Here is a 7,335-nt window from a genome sequence, read left to right as displayed (position 1 = left end):
TATCCCCACATGTTGTGGGAGGGACACAGTGGGAGGAAATTGAATTATAGGGGTGGGTTTTCCCCGGGCTGTTCTCATGATAGTGAATAAGTCTCATGAGATCTGATGGTTTTATAAAGGCAGTTCCCTCTTGCCTGCCACCATGTAAGATGTACCTTTGCTCCTCCTTTGCCTTCCACCATGATTGTGAGACCTCCTCAGTCATGTGTAACTGTGAGTCCATTAAACCTCTTTTTCTTTATAAAATTATTCAGTCTAGGGTGTGTTTTTGTTAGCAGTATGAGAACAGACTAATACATCCCTTCAGTTAGTTGTTAGTTTATAGGACCGTCCAGGGTAGGGCTGAATGTGATTTAAGATTATAAAAGTATTTTATAAATCATGGTAGTGTAAGACTTCTCTACCATTTGTTGGATTAGCAAGCAGGAGTGAGTGATGAGAAACGCCATGACAAATGTGCATCTATTACTAAGTATCTGTAAGGAATTCACTAAAATCCGTAAGGAATTCACTAAAATCCTGACACATTTTAAAAGTCAAATTCTACTTTAGCAATAGCATGGTTGAGCTTGAGGGCCTCAAAGCAGTTGCTAATTATAACCAGCATAGAAATCTGCACCAACCAGTTCAGAGCACGGTCAAATCACAGTCTTGCCTCTAGGTTAAATATGAAGGGGTAGAATGAGCAGTGAAATTCACTGACTGTATCTACATGGAAAAAGAAAAATATTTGGCAAAGGCAGCAATTTATTCTTCATAACAACATTCATGTTAACTTTCAATGAGGCGAATGTACAGTCAGCAAAGATAATTGTGAAGATGGGAAGGATTTTTGCCGAAGGCTCTTGTTTTCCTTCTCAGAAAAGGCTTGATTCCTGAACACTGTGATTCTTTAAACTACCACCTGAATAGTGAAGAGTTAAAGGCAATACACATTTTTTGGTGTTTTTATAAATTAAATACTACAATGCCCATTTCCAGTTTTTTCATGGTGTGCAGAGTAGGTGAGGTCCGTCCTCTGCAAAGCATAAGCCGTATCTCTTTCATTCGAGGAGATGCAAATAGGTTTGATAAGGGGGCAGATAAAAATGAATGTCTTCATGTAAATATTCAATCATAAGATATTTAGGAACATGCACATCCACGTTAGAACTGAATCTTACTTTAACTGAGCTCAGTTTTGAAGTCAATTGTAGATTTTTGGTTGACCCTAATTTTTATACTTGTATTTCATTGATAATAGGTAATAATACCCCTACATATTAAATAGACATAAATATCATCTTCATATGCTTTAAGATAATAAAAACTTTTGAAAGTCATGGTAGAATACAGACTTTCATCTACCATTTGTTGGATTCACAAGTAGGAGTGTTGAGTGTTAAGAAAAATTATGATGAATTTGCAGCTTTTACTTAGTAACTTCATGGAATTCACAAAAACCTTGAAACCTCTTAAAAGTCACATTCTACTTTGAAATCTGGAAAAATCAATTCCTTCTCTCACTGTCAAGTTCTGATGACTCTGACATCTCCTCTTCAGGTAATGTTGGCAAAGCTGCAGGCCAGTCTCAGGATGGAAAGGAAGGATGTCATCGCCGTGTTGTAAATTGTCAGCCAAGTGCTCAGTGGAGCTTGGGGAAGTCTTTGCTATACTACAATTGTATTCCTGACCTCAGGACTGGCCAGATTAAAAGAAGCCTGTGGATGACTTGCTGGTCTGGGTGGACATTGATCAGCCTCCTGGCAACAGAGGAGGAAAAAAAGTCAGTTTAGTGGGTTGAGATCACTGTAAAATGCATACTTGAAAAGGAAGCTTCACTCATCTGTTAAGATAAAATTAAGGTACAGAGAGGAACAAAAATGTTAAAATAAGCTCTTCCTTTCTTGCATTATTTCCGATAACACACAATATAGAAGTTTTCCAAGTTCAGGTCCTAAAGAGCAATCCAATTCCAAGAATCGGGATTTGTGAAGTTCTTGCTTTACTGACTAGATTTTTTTATGAAAATATAAAATATTTCTAAGCTTCTTAAAGAGCATGCATTGTTTCTAGAGGAGGGGGACAAAATTGAAGAACTGACTCCAGATAGATCACCCATCTGTCTCCTTTCCCTATCAGGGAGAAACATAGTCTTCCCTGTTCTCATTCAGAAATGTAATCCCAAACCAACCATTTAATCCTCCAGAGTCGCCAATGCCTGTCTCATAACATTGCCCTATTAAAATGTGTGCAAAACCTTTTTCCTGCCAGTCCTGAGAATGGCAGCTCAGGTTCCAGGGCACAGAAGCTGCATTTAACATATTAAATAATGTAACTGGGCATGATAAATTATTCACATTGCAATGGAATGCTAGCGAGTCTTGAGGTTAGAATTACTCTGGTTAATGCTTTTAATTTGTTGACTCCCGATAACAGAGAAAACCGGACAGCAGATGAAACTATGTCAGCAATGCTTTAAGATGTGCGCCTTCTGCTGTGAATATGCTAGAGATTCCTGCGTTGTTTGCTTTTGTTTTCACTGCTGGGTTGTGCAAACATTGCTGTTTTCTAAGTTTATCAAGTATGTATTTCTGTTTGTTTCAATGAGGGGGTGATTTGTGGGGAAGACTTGATCCAGGTCTCAAGTTGTTCATATGTCCACCTTCCGAAAATGACAGAGACAGAGAATTTCCTAAAACAACCAGAAAAATACACTGACAGTGAGTTAAGGCACAGGACAAAGAGAGGAAAAGGAGGATTCTTTGTTTTAAATATTCACTAAAATACAAAACATTTGCAAATCCCCTGGCTTCATATAAAAATAAAAAAGCATGCCTTTCCCAGTAACTGATCACAAATTTTAGTAAGAATTTCTAATTTTACTTATTACTTTTACCCTGATGTGTTTGAGCTACAGTTACACCCAAATTCATTCTATTTAACCAATAGGGAAACTCTTGTCTAGAAAACCATGTCAGTACTACGTATTCTAACTGTAGATTCAGTCATCAGAGAAATAATCAGAGAAGAAAACTGTCATATTGTATATGCCAGTTTTGAAAATCGATCTTCTTTTCCTTCTGACCCTTCTTACAATTTAATCCATGATTGAGTCTCTACAGTCTAGGATTCTACTTTTTCATTTATGTTTAATGTAATGTGCTTTAGGACCCATCTAAAATATGGAAGGTTTAAATAAGTGTCCCTGGTAGGGTGCCACATGGACAGTGGAGTATTTGGTGTCAAGGCCTTTCATTTGGCATTGATCATGGCACCACCATAAGCATCTCAAACTCTTCTCTGTGCTTTGCAGCAAGGTCAGTGGAGCAGGCACACGAGGTGCAAGTCATTCTCAATGCACATTTGCAGGAAGACTTCTAGATACCAGGGAACACATTCCCTTGGAAACAATGCTATACATGTCTGTGGAGTTTTCACCCTGGGACAAAAAGCAGATCACCTCAAAGCAGATCACCTGGAGAACCTGATAAAAATACTCATTCTTTGGCCCTATCTCCCAGACAGTCTGATCCAGAAAGTCTGGCGGAGGCCCAAGAGTGTGCATTTTAACAAGTACCCAGTGTGTTCCTGGCACAGAGCTGTACTGGGAGCTGCTGCTACGCCAGCAGGGTACCAAGGCAGAGGTATTTATAGGCACCGGGTGCACCTCCGTGATCAGCAAGCATTCTTTGGGAAAACTGGAATAGAGAATTCAGGAAATACATCCACCATTTCTGCCAGGTGGTGGCAAGAACAAGAACTGCCCCATTTCTTGAGCAGGAAGTCTCACGTTCAGGGAAGAAATTGGCAGGAGAGGGTGCTTAGAGATGGAGATGAGCAAAAGAGGGAGCTCCAGGCAGCCTGGGGGCCAAGAATTCTAGGAACTGGTGCCTCTTCCCATTGTCTACAACCCAGCGTCCTCCTGAGGACCCGGCCTATGTCAGCCATTGTGCCTGTAGTTCCTGGCCACAGTGCCTGGTCTTTGGTGGGTCAAAACTCCAACCCCAGCCTGTCTCCCATGACACTGCTCCTGAGACATGCCCCCACTTTTCTGAAGTTTTCTAAGGATTCCAGGCACTGAAAGCATCAGGGGATAACTAAGGGTTTGAAAACATGGTTTCACCACTGCATCTTGTCTTGCTCGTCTCCATGGCAGTGTGTGCTCTTGGCATGCTGGCCCTTAACTGAAAGGATGCCAAAGGGGCAGGAGTTATGGGAGGCTGGGGCAGTAGCAAATTCTGTCCTTTCCTAAAATATTCAAGTTCTAGTTTCCTGTTTTAGTAACTGTTGGATGTTATTAAAATTGAGCTGGGTGATTCATGACAAAGATGCCGTATGCAGAGACCCACAGCAACCTTGAGATGTAGACACAGATGTGTACAACTCAGGGAAGAGAGCTGGAGGGTTGTCACATTGAAGGTGGCGGTACAAGTAACCTGGAAACCTGCTGCTCCAACTAACGCCAGAGACCACCCTGAGCTGGGTGCCTTCCCAGACTCTGGACTCAGTGTCCAGACACTTCTCTACTTGCGGAAATACAGCTAACTCCCGGCAGAGAGAGCAAGAGCACGGGCACCACCAACCCCAGTAGCAACCACTCCAGGTGGGTAAGCACGGGCCATCATGAAGGCCTCAGGATGCTGAGCAAAGCGAAATCGCTAAGTACCCGTCGGGCAGGGTGAAGTTATGGAGGAGGCAGACTGGTGCTTGGGGACCTGCCACTCTTCCCTTTCCAAAACTCCTGATTCACCTCTTGCTGTAAGGTAACCAATAACCCTTAAGTCTAGCCACACTGAGTTGACCTAAAAAGCAGAGCTGCTTAAACACCTCCTCAGCCCTCTGAGTCCTGATGTCTAGAGGTGAAGACCATGAATGTGGACTTCCCAAGGGCCTCATCAACGACCTGTGGGCCAACCCTGGCACATCAAATTTCCCCATCCTGGGGGCGTATTGAAGCAATGGACCCCTGGAAAAAACCAAAGTGTCCCCAATCACAAAGGAGTGGGAAGGCAGTTTGATATGAAATTATTTAACTTTTCTAAATGACCCAAAACATGATGCTATTTTTAGGTGGTATATTCATCTATAGTGATCTAATCACATTTTTGTCATAACCGATTGGGATTAACAGCAAAGGAAGTGGGGGTCAGGTGCAGTGGCTCGTGCTTGTAATCCCAATGCTTTGGGAGGCCCATGTGGGAGGATCGCTTCAGGCCAAGAGTTTAAGAACAGCCTGGGCAAACAGTGAGACCCCCATTCCTACAAAAAAAAAAATGTTTAAAATTAGCTAGGCATGGTAGTAAGTGTCTGTAGTTCTAGTTCTTTGGGAGGCTGAGGCAGGAAGATCCCTTGAGCCCAGGAGTACAAGGTTACAATGAGCTATGATCGTGCCACTGCAATCCAGCCTGGGCAAGAAAGCAAGACCAGGTCTCAAAAAACTTTTTAAAAGGCCGGGCACGCTGTCTCACGCCTCTAATCCCAGCACTTCGGGAGGCTGAGGTGGGCAGGTCACCTGAGGTCAGGAGTTCGAACCCAGCCTAGACAACATGGTGAACCCCGTCTGTACTAAAAATACAATTAGCTGGGCAAGGTGGCAGGCACCTGTAATCCCAGCTACTCGGGAGGCTGGGGCAGGAGAATCGCTTAAACCCGGGAGGCAGAGGTTGCGGTGAGCCGAGATCATGCCACTGCTCTGTAGCTTGGGTGACATAGCAAAACTGCATCTCAAAAAAAAAAAAAAAAAAGCAAAGGAACTTTGCCTATCTGTACATGCATGCACCTTATAGTACCTTGCTTGTGACAGCGTAATGCTCAGCATGGAAAGTATTCCACCACTTTAATGAGTAACTGTTTATTGAGCACCTAGAAATGCTGGACTAGCCTGTGTGTAGTCAACAGTCATCCATTAGTTAAGTCCTCCAGAAATTGCTGAGTGTTAACAGATCACCAGTTTCAGCAGAGGAGAATGCAGCGTAAGCAGAGAGCAAGTGTATGTGATCAGCAGTTGCCATCCTGTTCACAAAACCAACTATCCTGCTCTGCGATCTATTAAGACAAAGCCGGAGCTTTAGTTGCTATTGTGCCTGCCGCGTCTCCATGGATAGGCCATTTATCTGACCCAAGTAGCTCTTCAGCAACCGTGATCGGAAAAGCATTTGCGTCAGGCTGGCTCACAGCTTGAGATCTTTCAGTCTAATCTACAGGCTTTTCAGGACCTGAGCTTCATGCGGGGTGTCTGCAAAATAGTGCAATCTGTAGTCAACAACCCTGAACTCTAACAAGCCGGCTTCTCGGGCAGGAGCCCTGCTGGGCCCCAGCTCTGGGCCTGGGAGGCCTGTGTGCAGGAAACATGCGGCAGCAGCGCGGGAGGCTCTGACAAATTGGAGTCATACTGAGGCATGCGGAGAGGAGGATGAAAGGAACACTGAGATGGCGCTCTGAATAGCTCTCAGCTGCCTCTCCTGGGCCCTATAAGGAACTAAGGCTTATTGCAGAATGGAGAAAGTTTTGAGAAAAGAAGGCACAGTTGCACTGTTTTCACACCTTGGAACAAGGAATTCAGAATTAGGAGGCTCTCATCAGCCCACACAGCAAGAACCTGGCGACAGAGGCCTGGCAGGGCTGCAGGGCCGGGGGAAGTTCTTAAAAGGAACCTCTGTGCCAACGTCACCTTGACTGCTTCTACAAGCTGTGGCTTCGCCGTTCTGGCAGCTCTCAAGTGGCCAGTTGACCACAACAAGGTCTATGTCTTTTCTGGACCAAGGAAATGGAAGGGAACGGCTGTGTCCCCACGCCCAGCCTTTCCCCTGTGGCCCATTTTGCTCATTCCTCCTCTAAGTGCCTCCCAGGAAACACGGCCCATGGTACATCCTGTATCCAGGCTCTCCAAATGGGCACGTGGAGGCTGTGCCTGGGCCCATGACTGCAAAGTCCTTCTTTGGTCATAATCAAAGATAGACCTCTTCTTTAGGACTTTGTCCTAAAGTCCCCCCACAATGAGTAGAAAGATCCAGTTATTTAATAACCCTCACCAGTTTCTAGCCCAGCCAAAGATAATTCAACTTCCTCGAGTCCTGATTTGTTTCTTAAGGGCCTCGGCACTCTCTGATGAGGTGCCCGGCTCCCCTAGAAGACGACAAACCCTTCAGGAAATAAGAAACACGAGGATATGTTACCAGTCCCCAGGGCTCAGCACCTCGAGGGTCACTGTTCTTTTTCCACCGATTGATTATTTAGCTGGGTACATGTTTCAGTAGCAGAAACCTCTTAAGTTTCTCTCCCTGTGTATGTTCAAAAGAACACTACGAGCATCAAGAAGCATCACTCCGAGCTCCAAAACGTCATTCTCCACTC

General features: G+C 44.2%; 1 protein-coding gene across 1 annotated transcript in view; it reads right to left on the bottom strand.

Annotated features, from left to right (window-relative positions):
* Positions 1 to 843: 843 nt before the first annotated feature.
* IGSF5 (immunoglobulin superfamily, member 5) overlaps positions 844 to 7,335 on the bottom strand; it is a 45,058-nt gene continuing 38,566 nt past the window's right edge. The window contains exon 8 of the mRNA XM_011984179.1: positions 844 to 1,742. The gene's annotated coding sequence lies outside the window, so the exon portion shown is untranslated. The remainder of the gene's footprint in view (positions 1,743 to 7,335) is intronic.

The sequence above is a fragment of the Mandrillus leucophaeus genome, unplaced genomic scaffold, assembly GCF_000951045.1.
Source record: "Mandrillus leucophaeus isolate KB7577 unplaced genomic scaffold, Mleu.le_1.0 Scaffold262, whole genome shotgun sequence".
Lineage (NCBI taxonomy): Eukaryota > Metazoa > Chordata > Mammalia > Primates > Cercopithecidae > Mandrillus > Mandrillus leucophaeus.
The sequence above is the reverse complement of the archived record's forward strand: the minus strand, read 5'-3'. Positions and strand labels throughout refer to the sequence as shown.